Source organism: Pantherophis guttatus, chromosome 2 (genome assembly GCF_059756535.1).
Source record: "Pantherophis guttatus breed Tessera chromosome 2, ASM5975653v1, whole genome shotgun sequence".
Lineage (NCBI taxonomy): Eukaryota > Metazoa > Chordata > Lepidosauria > Squamata > Colubridae > Pantherophis > Pantherophis guttatus.
This window is the reverse complement of record NC_142064.1, coordinates 209,536,538-209,562,406: the sequence shown is the minus strand read 5'-3', so window position 1 is coordinate 209,562,406 and position 25,869 is coordinate 209,536,538. Positions and strand designations below refer to the sequence as shown.

General features: G+C 38.4%; 1 protein-coding gene and 1 pseudogene across 2 annotated transcripts in view; both read left to right on the top strand.

The window, feature by feature from the left end:
• Positions 1–25,869, top strand: part of CACNA2D2 (calcium voltage-gated channel auxiliary subunit alpha2delta 2) — a 676,129-nt gene that overhangs the window by 27,232 nt on the left and 623,028 nt on the right. The gene's annotated exons all lie outside the window — the stretch shown is intronic.
• LOC148115505 (uncharacterized) lies at positions 8,314–10,140 on the top strand (annotated as a pseudogene).

Here is a 25,869-nt window from a genome sequence, read left to right as displayed (position 1 = left end):
AGCCAGTGAGAATCGAACTGCCAAATTGCTGGTAGCCGGCAGTCATCAGACATAGCCTGCAGTAATGCATTTTAACCACTGCGCCACCATGGCTCTTAAGATGGATCTGAACCTAGCCTCCCTAGTTCTAGTCCAATATTTTAACTACTATTTATTTATTTATTTATTTATTTATTTATTTATTTATTTATTTATTGCGATTTATATGCCGCCTTTCTCCCTAGGGACTCAAGGCGGCTTACAAAATGACAACTTCAATACAAATCACAATACAATACCAAATTAAAATCAGTAACCCAATTAAAAATGATTTAAAATTATACCAGTGTACCCCCAAACGGATCAGTTTAATTGGCGGAAGAGCCACGTCTTCAGCTTGCGACGGAAGGAAAGAAGGTCGGGGGCTGTCCTGAGCTCAGTGGGCAATCCATTCCAGAGGCTCGGGGCTCCCACAGAGAACGCCCTCCCCCTGGGGGTCGTCAGCCGACATTGTTTGGCTGACGGCACCCTGAGGAGGCCGACTCTGTGAGAGCGCACAGGACGATGGGAGAACGGCTGGAGATGGTCCTGCAAGTACCCCGGGCCTAAGCCATGAAGGGCTTTATAGGTGAGCACCAGCACCTTGAAACGTATCCGGAGTGCCACCGGTAGCCAGTGCAGCTCACGCAGGAGAGGTGTTACACGGGAGTATCTAGACGTCCCCGTAACTACCCGCGCGGCTGCATTTTGGACTAGCTGAAGCCTCCGGACACATCCCAAGGGCAGCCCATGTAGAGGGTGTTACAGTAGTCCAACCTAGAGGTAACAAGGGCGTGAGTGACCATGGCGAGGGCATCCCGGTCTAGGAACGGGCGCAACTGGCGCACAAGACAGACCTGTGCGAAGGCCCCCCTGGTTACGGCCGTCAGATGGTCATCTAAAGACAGCCGAGAATCCAGGAGGACACCCAAGTTGCGGACCCTGTCGGAGGGAGCAAGGGTTTCACCTCCGATCATTAAGGATGGAACCTCCAGATCCCGGGATGCCGGCATCCACAGCCACTTGGTCTTGGAACTAGCTACCAACTACCAAGTTGGTTTGTATTATATGGGATGCATGGGTTAAAACCATAATAGGAATTCCATTATATGGTCAGTTCCCACCCACTTTCCAAACAGCAAATTTCTCTGGAAAAAATCCTATCTAAACTTGGTTCAATATAGGATTAAATATTCTTCAGGCAGACTATAAATATGTGTGTGTTTGTGTGTGTGTAAATTTTCCTATGTCACTCTATACAGTAGAAGTGAAAGTCAGACTTTGAAATAGTAGGACAGATATTGATATTTTTGAAGTTTGATGTTGTTGAAGACTCCTGAGAATAATCAAGAAAACAATTGGATCATCTGATGTCAGCCTCACTAGGCAGACCAGACAGGAAATATGGCCATATAATTTATTACAAAGCTACATTAGCATAATCTTTCAAGTCTGAAAGTACAGTTCTCCTGCTGTCATCTTTATTGCCCAATAACTTAGGGAGGGTTTCTACCTGAGCCTCTTGCTGTAACTATTATGCCACTGTGGGCTGTGCTCCCTCTTATCTGACCATTCCATGGGCAGCATATGTTCTCTCAAATCCTACCTCTGCATCATACAAATCAACCTTGAGTTCTCACTTGATGGACAAATGGTCATGCTGAAATTATCCTACTTTGAATTTTATGAAGAAGGCTCTGATGTTGGAAGAGATGGAAGGAAAGACAATCAGCAACAAGATGGACTCAAGCATAGTAGAGATTGGTGCACCATTCTTTGTAAAACCTAAAAGTTGTCCTGGAGAAAATTGACCTGTATTGTGGATAAGAGTCTACATCGACTTGATGGCACTTAAGCAATCTCAATCAATATGTATAAGTATATAGCGTATATATTTTTAAAGCTATATATTTTTCTTCAGGTAATATTTACATTATGGGTTTGTGGTCCTGGATCATCGGCCTTCTGTGTTTAAAGAGAATGAAAGTGAATTGGTAGTCTAGTATCCAAAATACTATTTAGTGAGGAAAGATCAGCTTATCTTTATCTCCTTTTGAAATTTTATTTTTACTTCAAAGTTTCATATCCTGGAGGTCTCACATCCAAATACTAATCTGATCTGACCTGTTTAGCATTTTTAAGGCCAATGAGGTCAGATAGATGTCTTTCACCTGTTAAAGCCCTGAATTAATATGCAGCAAAATTAATTAGAGCTATCAAATTTGAGTATCAGGTCACATTAAAACATAAATCTGGTAGTCCTAACTTAGAATCCATATTGACAAAATATAGATTTTAATTTGGATATCACTTTCATTTTCCGTGACATCCTTCTGTCATGAAATCTAGGGTTAGTTGTTGTCAAGTTATATTTTATTTGATTTTTATATCTGCACAATTTAGTTTAGTGTTTTCACATTTTGCCCCAAGTCACAAGTGTTATGTACCTGATAATCTTACTATTGATTGCCTTGAAAGAATGTGAACAGAAGAGATTCAAGACAGCTTATTTTTCCTTTCTCAGTCTCGCTTTCCTAGCCCTTGATTGCAGCTAATTGCAGTTGGTTAGAATAGAAAAAGTTGGAGGAGGGAGGAGTCTGAATCACCAGTTTAGAGGGGGAGGAGTCTGAGTCATTGTTCACTTCAATGAGGAAGAGGGAAGGGATGGAAGTTTTCTCCCTCCCACAAAATTCGTATAAAATAAAACATTGGTCATCCTATTTATACTACAGTCAATTCCAGAACAACTAATGCCAATAAAAGCTAATGATTCCAGATTGATCTGACATTCATAAAGACGGTTTCGGATGAGCTTCCAGTTTTAAGCAATCACAGTATTATTGAGAATCTGAGAAAAGTTTATGTAGAGAAGAGAAATGGAACTGCATGTGCAGGGAACGAAGTATTTAAATAATGTAAGATGACTGTAAATTCTGAGGTATTATAGAACTTATCACTTTGACAATGATATGATGTTAAGAAAACAATGCAGTTCTGGAGATAATAGCACATTGCTCATGGTTTTTTTGAATGATACTGTCAACTCGTATACTTTATACAGACAGTATTTTATACAGACCTTATACAGACAGATCCTTTAATTGATTGAGCCTTTTTCTTTTTTTGGGTCTGCAGCCATTTTCTGTCTGATTACCAATTCCTGCCAAATTAAATAATGTATATGGGAACAAAAAGCAGGAACATCTACAACAGTTACAACAAGGCCAAGGAGTATGTAAGCCAGTAACATGATCAAGAGCATTAGAGAACTTTTGAAAAACATGAATGTGGTATAAGATTTATTGTAGCAAAACAAAAACCAATAAATAAATAAATGGCAGTTTAGAAAGTTGCTAGCAATTATGGATGAGAGAGGTTAATTATAAGAATGTTTTGTGGAAAAGAAAGTTTTCTGGTCTAGCACATTGGGGAGAAAATAAGTCTCTGCTGAACTCCCAATTGTTTATTTGCAGAGTAGCTTATTTGCAAAGTTTTGAGTACATGTATTTTATTTTACAAGATTGAAGTAGATGCATTTTGTTCTGGATAAAGAGGGATTCTTTTAGTGATATACTGTCTGGTCACCTGTTTAGCAGATGATCCAGACTGAACTATCAAGGGTGATCTTGGAAGTGATCTGAAGAATTCAAATCTTTGATCTTGCACATCTATAACATTCATGAGGGCACAGGGTCTTCTTGGGCTCCATAGAAGTGGGCCTTAGAAATTATGCATTTGCCAGTGAGGAAGGCTGAAGAGTTGCAAAATGTTGCTGCCTGCAGGAGGGAGATCACATTACAATAAACCAATCTACCATAGAGAATGCTGCATCCTGTGGGATTCCAGACATAAATGAGGGATGTTTTCTTACTCTTTGCTGACTTGGAATAATTGTGTGTGCTGGTTCTTGATAAGGTGGTTTTTATGTTTTTCTGCTATTTGTCCTTCATAATATGCAGAGAACCTCTGGATGATGAAATCTTGAGGACACGCAGTTTAAATGCAAGTTAGGGCACATCCAGATGGAAGCAGCATATGCTTGTAACTGCAGCAGTCAGGGAATAGAAGAAATATTACAGCTGCAGAGGACAAGCCATTCGCCAATGATCCCTTGAACAGTTGGTATGGTCCTTCAAACAAATTTAATTTATGAATTTTGAGCAGTTTAACCATGGATAAAACTATACAAATTCCTGTCAGATTTGATTTCAATACTATAACAATGCACCATATAATAACATTAATATTGTTGTTTCTCTCCTGAAGAAGTGGATAATGTTATTGGATCTGTTCTGAACCATTACTTGCCTGTTAGTTTTTCCTTGGCTTTGAAGGACCTTCAAAGATTCTGTTTGGCGAATAACCTATCAGTTCTCTATTTCTTAAAGAAGATGCTGCTGAGACTATAAATCAAAAAACTATTTTTAGACTTGAATGGTTTTAATAACTCTCAATTAGTTGTTGGAGACAGCCATGACACTTTTATAGGAGCTCTTAGATGAAATAGTTTATCTCAATCCTTTCTAGTCTGGGCTTTTTAAATCCAAATTTGGCACTGAGATGTTATTGATCACTCTGATGGATGATCCAGGAGAGAGATGGGGAAGTCTGGCCCTGTTAGTCCAGGGTTTTTGGGTAGCTTTAGATAGCCTTGATTATGGTATCTTATTGAAAGACTTAGCGAGAAGGTTGGAAATACCCCTTGGCTTTGATTCAATCCCTTATTCTGAATACTTCTTTTCAAATTTTGAAAATAATCCTAGGAGAACTCACTTAAAAAAAATAATGCTTATAGGAAAGCATGGGAGCAACCTATTACTGGTATCCTGAAGATGTGCAGCTATTACATCTATTGCAATCTGTAACTTCAGATATAGTTAGTGATTGTCTAACCAAATTAATCCCAGCATCCTATTTGCTCAAATTCCTCATGGGAACAAATCATGTTTATCCATTCTTTCACTTCATAAAGAATTTTTTTTGACAAATATGAGTTTGTGATGAATGCTGGAATTTAAGGTATTTACCAAATTAGAGGATGTTGGGTAGGACCTTGTTTCTCTAAACTGTTGTTAATTGCTATCTTATGTGACACAAATATACCATATACATGAAAAATAGTAATGCTAATAAAAGAGAAATATTTTGTATTTTTTTCCCTTCAATTTTTCTCTGTTCAGACCTCTTTCTTAACAATAAGCCTAAACTTAAGTTGTCTCCTGTGAACAAAGTATCTGCATGTAAAATGACAGGCTCTTGCATGTTTGGCTATTGAAAGAACCAACTGAACATTGCTAAGTGCTTTATAATAACTATGATTATGCCACCCTCTCTTAATGATGCTGCTCTTAGGAGCCAGAGACTTTTTCCAGGGCAGCAGTGCTGGGAAACAAGATTGGTAGATTAACAAAAGACATATTGAGCAAGTTAGTCTTCAGAGTTCAAGGAAAGTGTAATATATAGAATAGAGATGGGTGAAAAAGCAAACAAGCCCAGCAACTAATAATGTTGGGACTTGGGAGATTCTAAAATCTATTCCACTTCCCAACAAATTGCTCAGATTATGAACCTGAGCAAGTCACATTGGCTTGAAAATGTGGATTCATTAGCATCTTTTAAATTTTAAAGGAGGAAGGGATTTCAAAGTTTCAATAATAGTTTTGTATACCTAGTTGTACATAGAACTGTGTATTTCAGTGTACATATTCATATATTTAACCATAAACCTGAAAGTTGGCTATAAATATATTTTTCTATATTCTATATTACTACTACTACATTTGTGTTGAGAGCACCAAAGTGCTTCTGGATTGAATAGTGACATTACCATTGCCCAGTGGGGATGGGGCTCCTTTCATGTCCCTGTTAAGTTGCCCACTGAAGTGGTACCCATCTATCTACTTGTAGTCACCCAGTTTCGAACTGCTGGGTCGGCAGGAGCTGGAGCATATGATGGGAGTTCACCCCATCCTGCGGCAGCAACCAGGTCTTGAACACGAGTCTGCTGATTGTCAGCCCAGTGTCCCAACCACATGAGCCACCATGTTCCTATATTTCTCTATATAAATTTTCATGATTCCTTGTAACTGATTTCTTTTCAGTGATAAGAATCTTGAAGTGAGGAATCTTCACATGGTAGGTATTAACCAGATCTGCTTCAAGAAAGAAGTTTCTAAGCTGTATTTATTATATGTTCTGCATACAAATTATTGTTTTTTAAAAAATCTGGAGTATACTATTGATGGATTTGATCCATGCCCCAAATTTATCTTGTTAAAATAAATATAAATAGAATTAAGTAGATAAAAAAACATTGAAATCACAATCTTCTACATACCTTATAAAATATAGACAAGATGTAAACATCTCACAGACTTTGCCAATAGTTTTGGCAAGGAAGTGGTGCACTAATGCTTTCTTCTCTGGAACATTTGTCCAGATATAGTGTACAGAAACATTATAAAAAAAACTAGGTATTCCTTTATGTGGCATAAAAGGACCACTTTTTCCTATATACAACAAACTTAAGCCGTTTTACACATTCATAGCTGAAACCATCTAGTCAAGATGATAAACTACTGATTCACTGTATTCCCCATAGATGCCCTGTTCCAAGGTTTGCAACAAAAGAGTATTTACACAGTGAAAGGTCTAATTCCCAGAAGGGTTATTCCCTGTCAGTGAGACACGCATACTGTACAAGCAGATAAGAATAATTTGTCCAAAAATCTAAAGCCAAAACAGTCTAAACTCTAGCTGAAGTTCCAAAGGGCAAAACACAAGAAAATTGTCATAGTCCAGACAAAGAAGAATTTATTTAATAATCTGACTTCAAGCTACAAGTGGTTACTGGTAACAAGTTTCATACATAGTAGATGTTGCTCTCGACAGCGAGATACACAGAAAGCTTTAACTTAGAGATTGTCATTATTCTACTCTAACCTCACACTGCAAAGTTGCCCAGACATTCTAGGTTAGTCATTATTTCCCAAGGTTCTCTCTCTTGCAAGTGAGGATCTGATTATTCAGTGTTACCATTCATTAATTTGAGCTAGAGAGTTGCATTAGTGATTCAAACAGGAGACTGACTTTGGCTATCTTAGCTGAATTAGCATGGAGGACTCAGGGGATCATCTCAGACAGCCTTCTTTCTTGAGAATCTGTCTCTGATAAGGCCCTGACAGAAGCTCAACAAAGATCTGATTTGAGAAAAGTTTGAAATCTGGCAATTCTCCCTTGCGCTGCTCAGAGAGTCCATCGAGTGGGTTATTCCTCGTCTGATAGGCGAGAGACTGAGTAAGAAATTAGACTAAACACACCTCCTCTTCCGGTTTAGCCCCAGTTCCTTACTCAGTCCGAGCCTTTGAGACTTGTTTTTCTTGAGCTCCACTCTTTGGACTCTCTAGTGTAGGAATTTTTTTTTTCACAGCTTCAGGATTTTTTTTTTCCCTTTTGTGGTTTTCAGCAATTGCAGAGGGATATTAGGCGGCGTGGAAGATCGCTCGCGATCCGCCGATCAGCTGAGGAGCAGCTTTGCTGGCAGCGCCTCGAATCACCTCCATCGCATCGAGTGTTAAACCGTGAGATACTGGAGGGCATGTGGGAAGTTCTGTTGTTGGCCTCCCGCTGCGAGAATGGAGGACAGCCCCGTGTTGCTGGGCTCAGCTCTTCCCATTATCGCCAGCGAAGTGATTATTTTGTTTAGTTAGGGGCTGTGTTGTCGGTCCCGTTTACTTACAAATGGCTGGTTTTGGTGCAAAAGGGGCGGTGATGCCCGTCCTGCGCCATTGATCTTTTTGACTATTTTGGGGCACTACGGAGCTGTGTTGTCGACTCCTAGCCGCCTCGCTACGTTTTACTTTTACTGCAGAGCTGTGTTGTCGGCTCCTGATTAATTAGCCACCATTTTCTATCACCTCAAAGCTGTATGGTCAGTGGGCACCATTTTGTTTTCCTGGAACAAGTGACTCAGCATTGTATTTTCTCATCTGCTGTTCATGGGTATTGTTTTCTATTGATTACCCAGTTGTTATTGGGATTATTTTAATTCATTTTCCTTTCCTTTGTTTATTCCAGGAATCTCTTTGTCAACAATTACATCTCTGCCTTTTTCTCAGATTGATATGCTCATTAGTTCATTAGTTCATTGCTTCATTTTCTCACTTAAATGGCAGACCACAGTCGTTCTACAAGGAGTGCCAAGGCACCCTCTCTGCACAAGGGCAAATCTAAAGATACTCATTCCTCCGAAGTCTCTTCACCTCCTATCACACCTTCTACCTCTTCTGCTGCTGCAGAAAGGGATGCCCAAAGGAGGCACATGGCCTTAAACAAACAGTTCGATAGAGCCAAAAAGCAGGCGGAGACCATTATTCACCCCCCTCCTGCAGTTATGCCGGTTCCAACCAATCTTATTCCGGAGCAAACCTCTGATTCACTATCTCAGCAGGATACCTCTTCTTGGTCTCCAAACATCACGACTGCGACTCAGGAGCATCAGTCCATTGTGAGAGAAATTTTTGCACAGGGTCCAGATGTCACTCCATCTGCAACTGAACAACCCTGTTTTTCTCAACCTTCTGCCACATTCACTCCTACAGCGGCGGGGCTCCGCCAGGAAGGGGGCTATTCTTCCATACCTCAAGAAATGTGTGATCTCATTGCACAAACTGTGGCTAGAAGCATTGACACAGCCCTTACCCAAAGGGGTATTCTGGCTCCCTCTTCTGCTCCGGTTCCAACGAACCAATCCTCCAGGGCTTCATCGCATCTGACCACCGAGGCTCCGGTAACTGCTCGTTCTCCTTCACATTCTCATCACAGTGACCAATCGTTCCTAGATGAGGAAGAGGCCTTCGATTACAGTCTTTCAGGTGACGAAGAGGATCCCTCTTCAGTCAGCTCTCCTTCTACGGGTCTTTTCAGACATGAGCTGTTCAAAACCCTGCTGCACAAGGCCAAAATCACCGCCAACATGGACATTTCCCCGACGCCTACCTCGCTAACTTTGGATCCCTGTGATTCCAACACTCGCCTCTTTACTGAGAAAGTAACTGAGCAGGAGACTGTACCTTCCCCGAAACTCTTCCTGGATACCGTCCAGCGTCAATGGACCCAACCCAGTTCCATATCAAATCCAAGTGGACTGGACAAAAAGTTGCACACGGTGGAACAGGAATTTTAGGATCTCCTTAAGTTTCCCTCTATTGATCCTCCTATGGCTAGCCTGACCTCCTCCAGCATCCTTCCATCTGATGCTGCAGAGGACCTTCTCACTGAGGACAGACGGGCCGAGATATCTACTCGTAAGACTCATCAAGCCGCCGCGTGGGCTATCAAGTCATCTACGGTGGCCTCCTTTTTCGCCAGGACATCCCTCATATGGCTTCGACAAATGCAGGCTAGGGCGTCTCCAGAGGATGCTCGCTTACATCAGGACATCAATAAGATGATCGCCACCACTGAATACATGGCAGACGTGACCCTCAATTCAGCCAAATTCGCCTCATGTGCTATGGCTTCCAACATCACGTTGCCTGCTTTGGTTGCGCCATTGGCAGGCGGACATGAGGACCAAGTGGCATCTTGCTGCAGCCCCCTTCAAGGGTGGATCCCTCTTCGGAGAGGCCTTGGATCCTGTACTGGTTGAAGGTAGGGACAAGAAAAAGGTCCTTCCTTTCACATCCAGGCGTTTGAATAGATGATCTACCTTCCCCTATCGCAGGCAATCCTTTCGATCCACTGAACCCGGGTTTCAGGCCCTGGCTCCTCCAAGACAGTTTAGTCATGCGACTGACAGATCTCAGGAGAGACAACCCTTCAGAGACACGCCAGCCTCAGGCCAGATGACCCTTTCGAGGCTCTGGGTTTCGTCCCTATCGCAGGAAATAATACCCCTTCTCTTCAGGTCCCCATTGGAGGTCATCTCGCATACCTTTCCAACATGTGGCGTTCCACGACTACTGATGCATGGGCCATCCAAACGGTCTCCCTCGGGGTCACCTTGGAATTCATTTTTACACCCCCACAATGGTTTATCAAATGTTCAAGGTCTCCTGATCCTTCCAAGAGAGCTTTAATGGAGGCGGAGATTTAGCACCTTCTTTCCATTTGGGCTATTGAACTGGTTTTCTCGGAATACCAGGGCACCGGGTTTTATTCTATTTTGTTCTTGGTGCAGAAAAAGTCGGTGGGTAGCAGAGCCATTCTGGATTTGAAATGTCTAGACATCCATATCCGGTACAGATGCTTTAAAATGCATTCTCTGCACTCCATCCTGGGCGGCGTTAGATTTAGAGATTATTTGTCTTCAATTGATTTCCCGGAGGCTTACCTCCATGTTCCTATCAGACTATACTACAGGAGGTTTCTCAGATTTTGTATGGGGAGGCCCACTATCAATACAGAGCAATGCCCTTTGGACTTTCTTCCACCCCTCCCATCTTTACTAAGCTTCTCGATGTAGTGGTGGCTCATTTACAGGCTTCCCCGGTCAGATTACAATGTTACCTAGATGACATTCTAATTCAGTCTTCCTCATTTCAACAGGCTCAGACTGATCTCCAGGTGACCATTTCTGCTCTCCAACAGCACGGTTTCACTGTGAACTGGCAAAGAGCCATCTGTATCCATCCACCGAATTGGTCCACCTCAGAGCCCACATCAACACTGTGACAGGACTAGTCTTTCTGTCACAGGAACGACTCCACAATATCAGAACCACGGTTCAACGTGTCAGGGCACTCCACAGGACACCTCTTCTTCTGCTATCCCAGTTGTTAGGTCAAATGATTTCGTACTTGTCAATCATTCCCTGGGCGAGATTACACTCACGACCTCTACAATGGCTTCTCCTTCCAAGCCAGAAGGCGAGCACCAGCAACTCCAATACACGTATCAGGGTTCCCCCGAAGGTACTCAGATCCTTCCAATGGTGGACATCCACAGGTCTAAGAAAAGGGTCTCCTTTTCACGAACTGCACCGTCTCATTGTCACCACAGATGCCAGTCTGTTTGGTTGAGGTGCACACTTCAACTTCCAGATCACTCAAGGGTGCTGGACGTCCAGGGATCTCCTCAACGACATCAACTGGCTGGAGCTTCGGGCTGCCTACTTAGCTCTACATCACTTCCAGAGTCAACTGTCAGGACATCATGTTCTTTTACGAACAGACAATGTCACGACAAAGGCCCATGTGAATCGACAGGGCGGCACTCGATCCAAGATTCTTATGGACGAAGCCGCACAACTGGCTCTTTGGGCAGAGAGGCACCTGCTTTCTCTACAAGCAGAGCACATAGCGGGCACTTCCAACATCTGGGCGGACTGGTTGAGCCGGACCGCCATCGATCCAGCGGAGTGGCAGCTACATCCAGCTCTCTTCCATCAGATTGTGCTCCGCTTCGGCCAGCCTCTAGTAGATCTGTTCACTACTCCAGCCAATGCTCAAGTACCTCATTTCTTCTCCAGGTATTGGACCCCGGAAGCCGAGGGCACCAACGCTCTTTGCTGCAAGTGGCCTCCGGGCCGACTTTACGCCTTTCCTCCTATTCCATTAATATCAAGGGTCGTGCAGAAGATCCTGGAGAAGAATGCAGAGGTCATTCTAATCGCTTTGTTTTGGCCCCGGCAGGCCTGGTTTGCAGACCTCAGAGAACTATTGGTCTCTCAACCATGGAGGATTCCACCGGACCAGATTTCCCTTCAACAGAGAACAGTGTCACATCCAGATCCCCAGTGGCTTCAATTAGCCGCCTGGCTCTTGAACGGGAGATCCTAAGCCGGGACCATTTTTCAGATGAGGTAATATCCACTCTACTAGCATCGTGCAGGAGGTCCACCACTCGTATTTACGACGCCACCTGGTCTGCCTTTCGTCATTGGTGTGTCTCATCACAAATTGATCCCACAAGAGCGACCATCCCACAAGTTCTAGAGTTCCTTCAGACGGGACTCTAGAACTCGGGGTTGGCTGTCAATACCCTACGACGTCAAGTCGCGGCCCTAGTGACAGTCCTCTCCTGCAAGGACCATGGGTCGCTGTCCCATCATCCTCGTGTTCGTTGTTTCTTACGAGGAGCTGCCAACCTGCGTCTTCCACAGATACCCGGCCTGGGACCTATGCCTCGTCTTGCAAGTTCTAACGGACTCGCCCTTCGAGCCTCTGTCCTCCATGGGTCTGAAGTTCCTGACCTTCAAGGTGGCCTTCCTGGTCGCGATCACCTCGGCTCGCTGCATGTCCGAACTAGCGGCTCTCTCAGTACGCAAGGACTTGTGCATATTCCATTCAGATCGAGTAGTCTTGCGATTGGACCCCACCTTTCTCCCGAAAATCAATACCTGGTTTCACAGGGCCCAAGAGGTCATACTGCCTGACTTCTGCCCCAGACCCTTGCATTCCAGTGAAAGACGTTGGCATCTCTTGGATGTTCGTAGGGCTCTCAAGAAATACATTGCCAGGACAGCTTCCTTCCGTAAATCTGAATAATTATTTGTTTCCTTTCAGCCTACCTCCCTCGGCTCCAGGGTTTCTTCTCCCACCATTGCCCACTGGCTCAAGGCCTGCATCACCCTGGCTTATGAACGGAAGAACAAACAGCTCCCTGGCCATATTACGGCCCATTCAATGCGCAGCGCTGCCACAACCGCGGCCTGGGCCACCCAGGCTCCTCTCCTCGAAATCTGCAGGGCGGCTACCTGTGTCTCACCGATGTCCTTCATTTGTCATTACGAGTTGGACAAATTTGCATCGGCCAAAGCAGTCTTTGGGTGCAGAGTCCTTCAGCATGTCCCCCTATGGAGGATATTTCCACCTCCTCTGTTTATTTCCCCCCCCGGGAATATTTAGCTTGGGTATATCCCACTCGATGGGCTCTCTGAGCAGTGCAAGGGAGAAGGAACATTGGACTTACCTGAAGGTTCTTTCTCCTTGTGCTTCATAAGACTCCATACCCTCCCTTGTATGTTTTATGAGCATTATTTTTTTATATATTTTGCTCAAGGCATCTGTTTCTTCGGATTCGGACTTCGTTGCAGAACTGGGGCTAAACTGGAAGAGGAGGTGTGTTTAGTCAAATTTCTTACTCAGTCTCTGGCCTATCGGACGAGGAATAACCCACTCGATGGACTCTCAGGCAGCGCAAGGAGAAAGAACCTTCAAGTAAGTCCATTGTTCCATTTGCCAGTTTAGATTAAATGAGTTATATATGGTTTAAATAGTGACTAACATTTGGGAATATCATACAGGTACCTAGTAATAGATGACATAATTAACAATACCAACAGCAATAGCACTTAGACTTATATACTGCTTCATAGTGCTTTATAGATTTCTCTGAGAATTTTTTTACAGAGTTAGAATATTGCCCTCAACAATCTGGGTCCTCATTTAGCGACCTTGGAAGAATGGAAGGCTGAGTCAACCTTGAGCCGGTGAGAACCTTGAGCCGGTTCTGCTTGCAGTTGGCAGAATTAGCCCACAGTACTGTATTCTAGCCACTGCACCACTACGTCTCTACCACATTCTGGACAGCATAGAGTCTTTTGGGAAATTTATGGAATATTCCATAGAAGGCCAAATAATTGATAATCAGAAACAATATTCTTATAAGAAAAAAAACCCAACAATTTTATTACATTGTGGTAAAAATAGAACCTGTTTAACCTGTATTGTTCAAACTGTTGTGTTGAATATTGAATCCTGGGCATCACTTAAGGAGGACACGGACAAGGATGTTCTGGGCATCACTTAAGGAGGACATGGACAAATTATAACAGAGTCAGAAAAGTGCAACAAGAGTGATTAGGAGTATTGGATATTAAGTCCTACAAAATTCTAGGACAAAAGTCTTATTAAACTGGGGTGGCAAAAAATCAGGAGGAAGTTAGTAGTGCCTTTTCTGACTAACAATGTTATTCAAAGGCATATGCTTCTGTGAACTGTAGCTCACTTCATTGGATGCTTATGCCATTTAATAAAATTTATTAGTCAGAAAAGGTGCTATTAGACTCCCCCTGGTTTCAACTCCTGTTAAAAAGAGATTGAAAAAGCTTTTACGTTCATGAAAGGTTATGTCAAGGAGTCACTAGAAACTGCTTCACAAAACATCATGGTCACCTCATATTTAAAAGTGAAGCATCTGTATCCCTTCAGAAGATCTCTTCTGAGCCTCTTCCAAAAGTCCCAAGAGTTGGAAGAGACTTTTGTGCAGCCACAAGTCTAGTGGGAATATTAAGACTTGAAAAGGGAAAACTGAGGGGGATATGATAGCCCTCCTCAAGTACCTGAAAAGATATTAAGGAGAAGAAAATCATTGGTATCTCAGATGGCCAGGCAAAGAATAATGGAGTTTAATTATAGGGACATATATTCCACTTGATTATTTTCATATTTTCAAACTAATAGCAACAGCAGTTCAGTAACTGAATCGTTTGTGACCTTTAGTTACATTATATTAACATCATCTTATTAATGGTACTTAAATCCATGGTAGAGTTCAATAAATTCGATACACTAAACCAAGATTATTGTAACATGACTCTTCAGACAAGTCATAGGGACGCGATTCATAGATAGCATTAAACTCTAATGTAAAGTACACAAATAGCAAACAAACCACAGATTAGCATTAGGGGGTAAATCAGACCATTGAAAAGAATTTGCTGAGTCCTTGCTATTCTTATCTAAAGGCTATTTGTTTGTGTATGTGTGTTTGACTAGAGAAACTAAATTATAAATGTATCTATTTGCTGTTATTGTACTGCTAGAATTAAATCCACTGAAAATAATATAGTGTATTAAACATCATAGAAGTTTTAATGGAAAGGGACCTAACTATGGCATTCTTTAATGACTAGTTGCTTCACAATTTAATTTTCTGTTTCTATCATTACCAATATAGTTATAAATGTGCAGAATTGGTAATCAGCAGAACTATCATGAAAGTAGAATATTCTGCCAAGCATTGTCATGATTCTTAGCCCTTGTCTGTTAGTACGGTCCCATCTTGCCTGAAACAAGGGTTTCCAATGCTTTGTCTTCATGCAAATAGGATTGTTCTGCTGCCCTGTTCAGTTTTCTCATGCTCGGTATATGACCCCTTTGTTCCTCCTGTACCTCTCAAGAGAGAAACATCTAATCTCCAGAAAAAACAGGCTGGTGTGCCTACTCTTACACTAGAATATACCTTAATAATTCAAGCTTCTGGATAAGCTGCCATTAGATAGGCTTTCTGAGACAACTCAGTTTCATTTTAGAGTTTGGAGGAGATGACATTTTTTCAATTCAGCTATCCCCTTGACAGCTGTATGAAGGGCAGTAAAAAGCAGAAGAAATATTTCAAATGAACATTTGTCATTGGCACCCAGTGGAGGCATCAGAGTGTCAGTCAGATTGTAGCTGAATAGAAAATAACACTAGCCCAACAATAATTTATTCTTTCTGTTTATTAATAGATGGACTGCCTTGTTTGTAATCTGTATACACTACACTAATTTCCTAAACCATTGGGAAAGACAAATTTCTATTCTGGTTTACTATTCAAGTTTCCATAGACATGATGATAATCCTTTGTAAATGCATATTATCTCATTACTCCTTGGAGCTTTAGAAATAAACTAAATATTAATTGTATTAATATGTAACATAGCATAACATCACAAGTACGAGTGTTCCTATATGCTATTTATGCCATAGAATACATTTTGATTATGGTGTATATGTATATGTTTTGAGATACTAACAAAAGAAAAATGGAACAATGGCAATTTTGTTACTAAATCAGAACCAAATACCATCTTTGAACTTGCTACCTAAATATGCTGAGAAAAGACAATTTTTATTTGCTTTGCTGAAATAGAATGCAATTGTATTGTATTGTGTGAATATATGTAGGTATAATTAAATAAAAAAATCTGCTTATGCATGCCTTCTAAAAATGTAAAGGATTATTTTCATCTAGATCTGAGCTGTGATATCAGCATAGTGAATTACTCTGCCTTGGTTGGGAATTCTGGGGGTTGAAGTCCAACTCTCAGAAGGCTAACAAGCTAGAAAAAACTATTTTAAGTAATATTGTCACATGAATGCTATGTTTTACTTCCTTATCTGAATATTTTTGGCAACATTGGAACAAAGTAATAACATTATAAAGTTGTATCATGTTAATTCCTTGTGAACAATATACTGCAATTCCATACATGTGTTTAGTGATAGTGAAATAGTGGGATGCTATTATGTATAATACATTCCTATTGTTTGATTTGATTGTGGAAACCCCCCACCCCCCCACAAGAACTACCAACTTGATATATCCTTCATTTCAATGCCCTAGATTCAGGAAATGATAGTAATCTAGAGTGCATGAATTCCCTTCAGTTGTTAAACAAGCTTACAAGTACAGTACACTTTGCATCATGATTGACCTTAACCTTAAGCCTACACTACAAAATCCTCTCTTAAATCCATTTTACTGCACCTATAAAGAAATAAGGTGAATTCCCCTTGGTGACCTGCTGGGAAAAAATAATCCAATTTTGGCTCTGATACACACAGAACAGTGTGGTAGGGGACATACAAATGTGTAGAAGAGGCAGACAGGAGGAAGTTGGAGTTTGCATAAAATAGATAACAATGAGGAAGAAATATGGATAATAAAGACAAAATGAAATGCATTATTTCTTTTTCTTTTTTTCTTTTCTTTTCTTTTCTTTTTTGGCAGACACTTTAGATGGGTTAATCAAAATATTTGCTTTGTATTTAAAACATTGTCTGGGTGTATCTGATTCACAAGGTAGGTTTGTGGAAAGCTACTCCTGGTCACAAATATCAATTGCTCCTGAAGCAGGAACCATGAATAAAGGAGGATACCTAATCAGTCTGGGGAAATGCCACCTTATCCAGAATTAATGGTCAAAAGTATCCATTCAGGGCCTCCCTAACACCTACAACCTTTCCGTCCTGCAGTATGTTTATTTTTTATTATTTATTTTACATCCAAATAGCTAGACTTTCCAGGGGGATGGGAGGCAACCTCAGTAGCATTGCTTGGAGATCCTGGAATAGAAGTACATAACTAAGTATAATCTTACATAGCAACTATGAAGAGAAATTTGAGCCTTAAGACCTCCCCAAACAGAGCTTCCCAAAAACTGATTGGAACTGGCCTTCAACGAGAAAGGAGTACCTTCATAACATTGTTCTCCCTACTCTCAACCCTCAAACTGATCCGGAATGATGTAGATTATATATATCTATGGTAATCTCAGGGAGGGTTAGGACAGAGTAAAATGGGATAATTACTTTCCATGATCTGAATTGAAACAGCATGATCAATGCCGTGTTGGTATTATAACTGGAGTCCAACTGGGAAGGAGTTGGATAATGTGTTTCTTCCAAGTCCCTTTGCAGCTGCATTCCTACAACTTTTCCCTAAAAAGATAAGGTTGAAGACTAGATTAAAATTTCTAGTCTCTATCTATCTTCCTCACTGTAGAAAAATAGGCATGTGAAGTTATTGCGGAAGAAAAAGGGAAGGAAAGAAGGAGGGAGGAAGATGGGTGGTTAAATGAAATAAATAAATAAATAAATAAATAAATAAATAAATAAATAAATAAATAAATAAATAAATAAATAACAAAGTGAGGTTTTTTTTTAAAAAAATGCTGTTTAATATACTCTATCGCCAGAATCTTAATGGAGTTTAAAGAACTATCCTATCCTTTGAGTGATAGGAAATGAAGACTTTCTATTCCCAATTGAAAGAATATGTTTTTTCTATTCCTGTCAATTAAACAGAACTTAATCATAATTAACGCTTAGATCTTCTAGGCAGGAAAGCTGAAAAGCCCTAATTATTTATAAGCTTGTGTGACATGAGAACCATAAAATGCTTTACTAAGTGCTTAATAGAATTTGTAGTTGTTATTATTGTGTGGCAGTTATATCAATTGCTGTTTCTCTTTAAATTACAATTTTTGTAATCACGTGATTATAAAAAGCCTCACTGTCTTTAGAAAGATAATCCTATTATGTTGACTTAGTAATAATTAAAAAAAAACCTATTAAATAAGAGCCCAAAGAATCTAATCCTAAAAATTGAAAATCTAGGTAAATAATTAGCTTGACATGTTTATATATATATTGTCTCTAAATATGATAACAATTTAGTAAGTCTGTTCAAGATGAAAATAAGAAATATTAATAAACAAAGACTTAAATATGGTAGCAAATGCTGTTGTTCTATGATTTGTCAATATAGAAGGTCATGGGTATTAGGCTTTTGAGTTTTCAGTCATTTGAAATGCAAAGAGATAATAAACATGTAGAGGATACATGGTTTCAGTATGAAAGTAGTGAATTTTCAGTTTTGCGCAATGAACAAGGACACACATTCAATTTTGCAGCTACTAAGATTGTTGGACAAGCAGGCACAAAAACAGCCAGGGAAGTGATTGAAGCCTGGGAAACAGGCCCCTTGTCAGTCAACAGACGTGCTGATTTACCACCAGCCTATCAAGTACTTAGAAGGCAAGCAAACAACAGTTAATGGCTTAAAAGCCAGCCATCAACACACCCCAATCAACATCTAAAAAGCCACTTACAACAGGCACTATTTGGCAGCCCATTTTGAAAAATAATACAATATTGAAATTCCATCAAACAATAGTATCAAGCGGTAGCAGTAATAAATGGATCAATTTTAATTTGGATATGATAAATAAAATATGGTAAATAAAAACCATACAAACAAAAGCTATTTTGAAGTCATCCACTATTTTTAAAAGTGGGAAGGCATCCTGAGAGGAAAAAAAAATTAAAGAAATACTGATTTAGTGAAAGCATATGATAAACTGAAAAGGCTTCAATTATGGATTGTTTTTGCCAAAAATTTGAAGTTAAAAGTTGGTTGCTAAATTTAGTAAAAGCAGTATGAGATATAAATCATACTTAGAAATAAACTCAGCAATTAGCAAATGTTTCAATATTGAGTACATAAATGAAGGATATCTGATTCTCCCTTGGTTGTTTGTTTATAGACCAATGTATAAGGAATGCTAGAGGTGACATTAGAGGTGTGTTTGCTGAGAACATGAATGCACATTTACTTCAGTATGAAAGTTATGCCATATCGTTGCCTGAAATCTGGATAATTTGCAGTAAATATTGTATGATGCAGTGGTAGATCTGAAAATTATGGTAAAATTGTAGATTATACAAGACCCGTGTGCAGAAAGGAATACTTTTCTTGCAGTCTAATGTAGAGTGTTTGGAGACTTCATTAACTTGTGACAAAGTGTTCTTATGCTTTTAGATCCTATATTAAAAGAGTATTAAAATACTCTCCAAATCAACAAGAGAGTGGAGAATGTAGACCTCAAAGACATAGTATCATAGTAAGGCTCTCTCTGATAGAATAGTACGTTTTCTATGAAATATAGTTTCTCTATCTGTAGCAGCACTTTCTGGATTGGTCTTTCTTTTGGATAATTTGGAGAAAAAAATTAAAGACTTTAAGAGAGGCTTTGTCTCATTTTGGAAGGCACTATGAATGTGAGCTAAATGATGATTAGAGAAGATTTTGACAAAAATGGGTTGGAATCAAAGGCACTTATGCCCTTCTATAAAAAAAAAGATAGGATCATAATAACATAACAGATTTGGAGAGATTCTGTTGTGTGAAAATATTGAGCAGACAAACTTAAAAACTCTTTAGAAAAAATACATTTTGTGTGATGAATTTTAGTTTTAGGAAGAGTCGATTTTGACTAGTACTATTTATTTATCATATGGCACATTCACATCACATTTTGATAAAAACAGATCAAAATACAAAATATAAAATATTATAAACATATGTTCAGATTACAGATATAATTTTTTGCTTCATTTATCACAGCCAGGAAATCAGCAAAGTTTTGACTAGTTATTCTAGTGCTGAAGGGTTGCCTATTTCTGGAATATGTTTGCAGTTAGCTGAGATATTCCAACAGGCATATCACTTGTCCTTTTTCTCTATGGGTAGATTTAGTATGCCTCTTACTAGGTTAATCCATTCTGGAGATCTTTCTCAGTTCCTGGGTCACATATGAATTATATACTAATAATCTGCACATTCAGAACCTTTTGAGTCTATTGAATTGCTCAAGTTAAATAAGGAAGCCATATTTGTGAGCATGTGCAGTTTCTGGTGCAGGAGTCTCAGTGTATGAATTTCACGGCAGGATTGAGAGGAGTTTAGATTTGTTAGGCCTTGGGGAACATTTTGGAATAAGATGTAGCTCTGTAAAAGGCCAGGTGTTAGTTGCAGCGAAATGGAACTGAATTGCTAGCATTTAATGCCAAAAACCTTTAATAGCACATTCAAGATATAAAAAGAAGGTATTTATCTATGCAATGCACAGTTAGATTATAGAATTCTTTATCACAAAATATAGCAATTTCGATCAATATAGGCAGCTTTAAAATAGATTACATATACAGTCTAAAGGATGGTTGTGTGATACTAATAGAATTAGAGTTAACTGGAAAACTTTTAGTTGGGATGGGAAGGGAAATAATAAAATGACATCAAGATAGCAGGGCCATCTCTTTTGTATGTGTATCATGCTATATCAGGCATGTACATGGGGGTGGAACTTGGATTGTGACATTGCAATGGTCATTTCATCCTTCTGACAAAACCACTGGAATCTGCAGGTGTTTCTCGACTGTTCTGGATCCCCAAAGACTTCTTTATTTGTGGATATTGTGGGATACAGAAAGCCGAATTAGAACTGGACTTCGATGGGGTCCAGATGTGATCTTTCTTATATTGACAAGCTTTTGTCAATTATGTGTTGTAAATTATGTATATAGTACTTATTTTTTTGCATCATGCAAAAAAGTCATATAAAACTTCCATTTAGCATGATATTTCTGGTCCTTGATTAGCTGCATACAAATCTGAGCAAAATCACTAGTTTTAAAAATTTAAATATGCTTTCCATGAATTTCCTCCTTTGCTTTCCTAAAATTGTATCTGTCAAAATGTTTAGCATATTTGTGATAAACAAATGTAAATGAGGTTGAACATGGCTGAAGTGGCTTTATTGCAGAATATGAAAGAGTATTTGCCCAGATTTGGTGAGCCATGAAACTGTTTCCCCAATAACAACAACAACGTCAGAAGAGGCTCATAGCCTATATCGCTACTGCTTTGCAAGATATTTATTGCAAACTACTCAGTAAGTGCTGTGTCTTCCAAAGATTTATGTTTTATACATGTATATCAATGTATCATACAGAATATTTACAGCATGTATAGAAAGTAAAAATGTTGTTTAAGATCATGGAGTCACCCAACAAAGTCAGTGGTAAATCAAAGCCCAATTCTCATCTTGCAAGCAGATAATTTCACGGAGTGACAATTTTTCAGTTGCATTTTGCTATAATATTTGATTCATTTTTCACCCTACTCCAATCTTGTCATATGCAGGCCCTGATAATGAAGAGATAAGTAATTGAGGTTAAAGGATATTTTGGTACAAGTTTTATGTTTTCATTCTTTACTGGAATATTTTCAAGCCATTGTGTTTTGTTCTAAAGACCAGCTTAGTATGTACAGTATGATTAAAATTATACAAAAATCAATAAAACATTATGAAATATAATCCAACAAAGAAAGCAAGTAAAACAGAGCAGATATGCTTGCCTAAACAAAATTTTAAGTCACTGTCAACATTTTGGTGCATGTCAAATATTTGAGATGTTACTACAGTGAGGCTCTTGGCTGTTGAACTACTGTGATCAAATGATACCTATTTGGAAACCATTCTAGTAAAGGAATTCTAAGCCTGAGAAGCCATTTGTGAATGTACAGTAGTGATGAAACTGGATCAAGAAAGAATCAAAGTTATAACAGAAATTTCTGCAACCTGATTTCTGGAATAGAGAACATCTGCTGCCTTCTTGTCACATCTAGGCTTAGTTCTTGTTAAGCCCATTGCCAAATTCAGATACTGTTTTGCTTGATGATTATTTGATTTCTCCCCATCACTCAAGTCATGAGTATGAGTATGATGATGATGATAATAATAATAATAAAAAAATACTTGGTTGATACCACGATGCTGGCAGCAAACTTTATCAACCATTAGTGCCAGTCAACGATATTTGTGATACATTTTTAAATTTCAGTTGACTGAGTTCCATGTTTAATGAATAAAAGATAATAATAATAATAATAATAATAATAATAATAATAATTCAACATGTTACTACCAACAGCAAATGCCGCCTCTGTAATGAGAAAGATGAGACAGTCCATCACCTGATCAGTGGGTGCAGCAAAATTTCACTGACTACCTACAACGCCATGACCGTGTTGCTAAGATCATTCACTGGAAATTGACAGGCACTTGGTCCACAACATACCTGACATAACAATAGTTGAAAAGAAAAAAGTATGGTTCATTGACATTGCAATACCTGGTGATGCACAGATTGAAGATAAGGAGCAAGAAAAAATCACAAAGTACCGGGACTTGCAAATTGAAGTGTGTGTTGTCCCGATTGTAATTGGAGCCCTTGGAGCAATACCCAAAGGGCTACCCCACTATTTAGAAATTCTAAATTTGCCAGACTTGAACATTTTGACTCTACAAAAAACCACCTTACTCGGAACAGCTTACATCCTCCGACAATACCTTAACAGTTCCTAGGTCCTTGGTTAGGACTCAAGCTGCTGAGCTATTAACCAGCCTCAAAGGCTGTGAATCTCACTAAAGATTGACTAATAATAATAATAATAATAATAATAATAATAATAATAATAATAATAATAATAATAATAATAATAATAATAATAATAATTTAAACCTATATGCTTCTCAACTTTCAGTGACTTTGGCCAGTTCACAATAATCAAAAAATGCATATTTACAGTCCAATTGCACATCCTGTGACTATCTAACATTAAGAATAACAGGTACAATTCGATCACAATATGGCCAAACTCACAATTTTCACTCCAGTCACAACTAATGTAAGAGAGAACTTGTCCTCCAAACTATAATTCATATCTGGAGCTGCAGAGAGTCACATTCAGCAACTTCTACTCTCAGAATAAGAGAATGAGTGAATATAATTCTGAATTTAGATATAGTCAGAAGAATAAAAGAAGAAAACAAAACAGTTGCTTTGTTATTGCTATTAGTCCTAATAATTTGTTCATAATAATGATCAGCATGTCAGCCTTCCATATGCCAGAATTGACTCGGAAGATATTGAACTGATAAATAGCTTCTGTCTTTTAAGATCAACCAACAACAGTAAATTAATCAGCAATCAAGACATATATGACAGGCTGATTCGACCGGAAGCGTCGCAGTGAGACAGTCAGGGATTAGTGGGCTCTAATGAGCCCTGCGAAATCCCGGGCTGATGAACCGCTGCAGAGGGGTCTTTGGACCAAATCTGTCCTGCAGGGACAGAGAAGAAAGAGTGGCACCTCAGAAGACCAAGAGGAACAGGCAAGTTCCTCGGAGGTCAGAAGTTTTTCTCTCTTGACTTTGCAGCAGGGGGCGGCAGCCATTATGACCACCGTAAACTGGGGCAACCGGATTAAGCAATGGGCAGGAGTGGAGAATTGAACAGAATATTGAAGCCAGGTGAGTGATATTTAACTCATAGGCAGAAAGAAAGAAAGAATAAGACTTTCAAAATAATTGTAAAATCCTGAACTTATAATAGCGGCTGATAGGCATATAGGATGGAAGAAGAAGATTAAGGCGGAAGTTATAAAGCGATAAAACCTGACTAGAAATTTGTTTTGGATTTAAGTAATTGGAGAACTTAAAAAAAAAAATCAAAAGAATTAAGAACCCGAAAAGATTCTTTTTAATTTGGAAACTTTAAAGAGAGGAAGATTAAAAGAATAAAGAAAAATTTGTAATAGAAGGACTGGTTAATGACTTTAAATTGAAACTAAATTGGAATGCAATGCACAATTTGGACTATGTATATTTGGACTGAATTTTAAATTATTTTGGTGCATATAAAGGTGAAAAAGAAGAAAGGGAAAAAAAGTCAAACAAGCTAAAACTGTTACAGTGAATTGCAACTAAAATGGACGCCTTTCAAGTTTGTTACTTGTAACTACTTGTAATTGTGGATTGTAGAGAGTCATCTTCAGGAGGAAAAAATTATTACATCACTGAATTTTTGTTTTGGAAAAAGAAAGGAAAAAAACTTGGACTTTGAAAGGGATAACAGCGTGTGAGAAAGTTCAAGGAGGCTTTGTTCACAAGTGTTTTGGTTTGGAGAAAAGAAAAAAAAGGACTATAACATAACTTCAATTGGAACAATATCAACTTAAAAAGAAAAAATGGTGCAGGAACTGAAGGAAATGATGATAACGATGTATTTATCATTCAAAACTGAAATAAGGGAAATGACTAAAATGATGCATGGAAAATTGAAACTTGATGATCAGAAAATTGACTTAGGATATACTCAAACTGAAAAAGAAACAACGAATGAGAAGCAAGAAAAAGAAACTGATAATATAAAAATTACATGGGGCTTAACGATGGAAAAAATAGAAAAAGGGGAAAGAAACAAAAAAAGAAAAGAGGGTGGAATAGAAAGAATATAAAAAACTTAAATGATTACACTGGGATTATCAGTGAGAAAATAAGAAAAAGGGGAAAGGGATGGAAAATAACAGGAAAGATACAGCAAAATAAAAGAGTTTATGATTTTAAAAAACAAAATTATTACATTGAGACTAACAGTGAAAAGATAAGAAAAAGGGAAAAGAGAGTTCAGGATTTTAAAATACAAAAAAGAAGGGGAAAGAAAAATAAAATAAAATATAAAGATGGGAAGGGAGAAAGAAATGAAAGAGGAGTATGGGGTAAAGGAAATGACTACTAGGGTATTGGGTTATGGATTAATTAGATATATTTAACTGGTCCTTATAAAAATGTTATAAAATGTTTAAAGTGTATTATTTGGAATAGTTGATAAAGAAAAAACTCTGTGAAATAAGAGAATTTAAGAAAATAGTTGGGAATTGTATTATGTTATTTGAATTTAAAATTAGGGGCATTGGAATAAGATTGATATTAAATTAATTATTTAACTAATTAGTGAAACTGTTGTCTGGAGTATAAGAGACAAAAGTATAAATAATTGATGAAGTAATAGAATGGTAAATTATAAACCATTTAAGTTAATATGAAGAAATGAACTGTATCTTTAAGGAAGTGAGTATAAAATATATGGATGTATGATGAACGTAAGAATTGGAATATTTTTAATTATATATTTGGAATTTAATTAAGAAAAGAAAGTTGAAATGATATTGGATTATGAATTACTTAGATATATTTAATTGGTCTTGATAAAAATGTCAAAATGTACTATTTGGAATAATTAGTAAAGAAAAAACTTTGAGATTGGAATAAGAATTTAAGAAAATATGTTATATGAATTTAAATATAGGGGTATGGAAGCAAGATTGATATCTAATTGATTTTTTTTTCTTTATTGAATATGTTTAACGGTTGAAATGTATTATTTGGAATAGCTGACAAAAGAATTATTGGTGAATAGAATAAGAGAATTTAAGGAAATAATTGGGGATTATATTATGTTCTGTGAATTTAAATGTAGGGGTTCAAATTTTAAGGAGGGAAAAGAAAAAAGGAATTATACCAGCATAAGATGAAGGGTAATATTGGTTTTTTAAATTTAGAGAAAATAAAAGATATGAGAAAAATTGAATATATAAAATTGTGTTAAAGATGAACAAAAATCTGTACAAATTTAAAACCGGGCCAATATTCTGTTCAGAAAAGATGCATTGTAT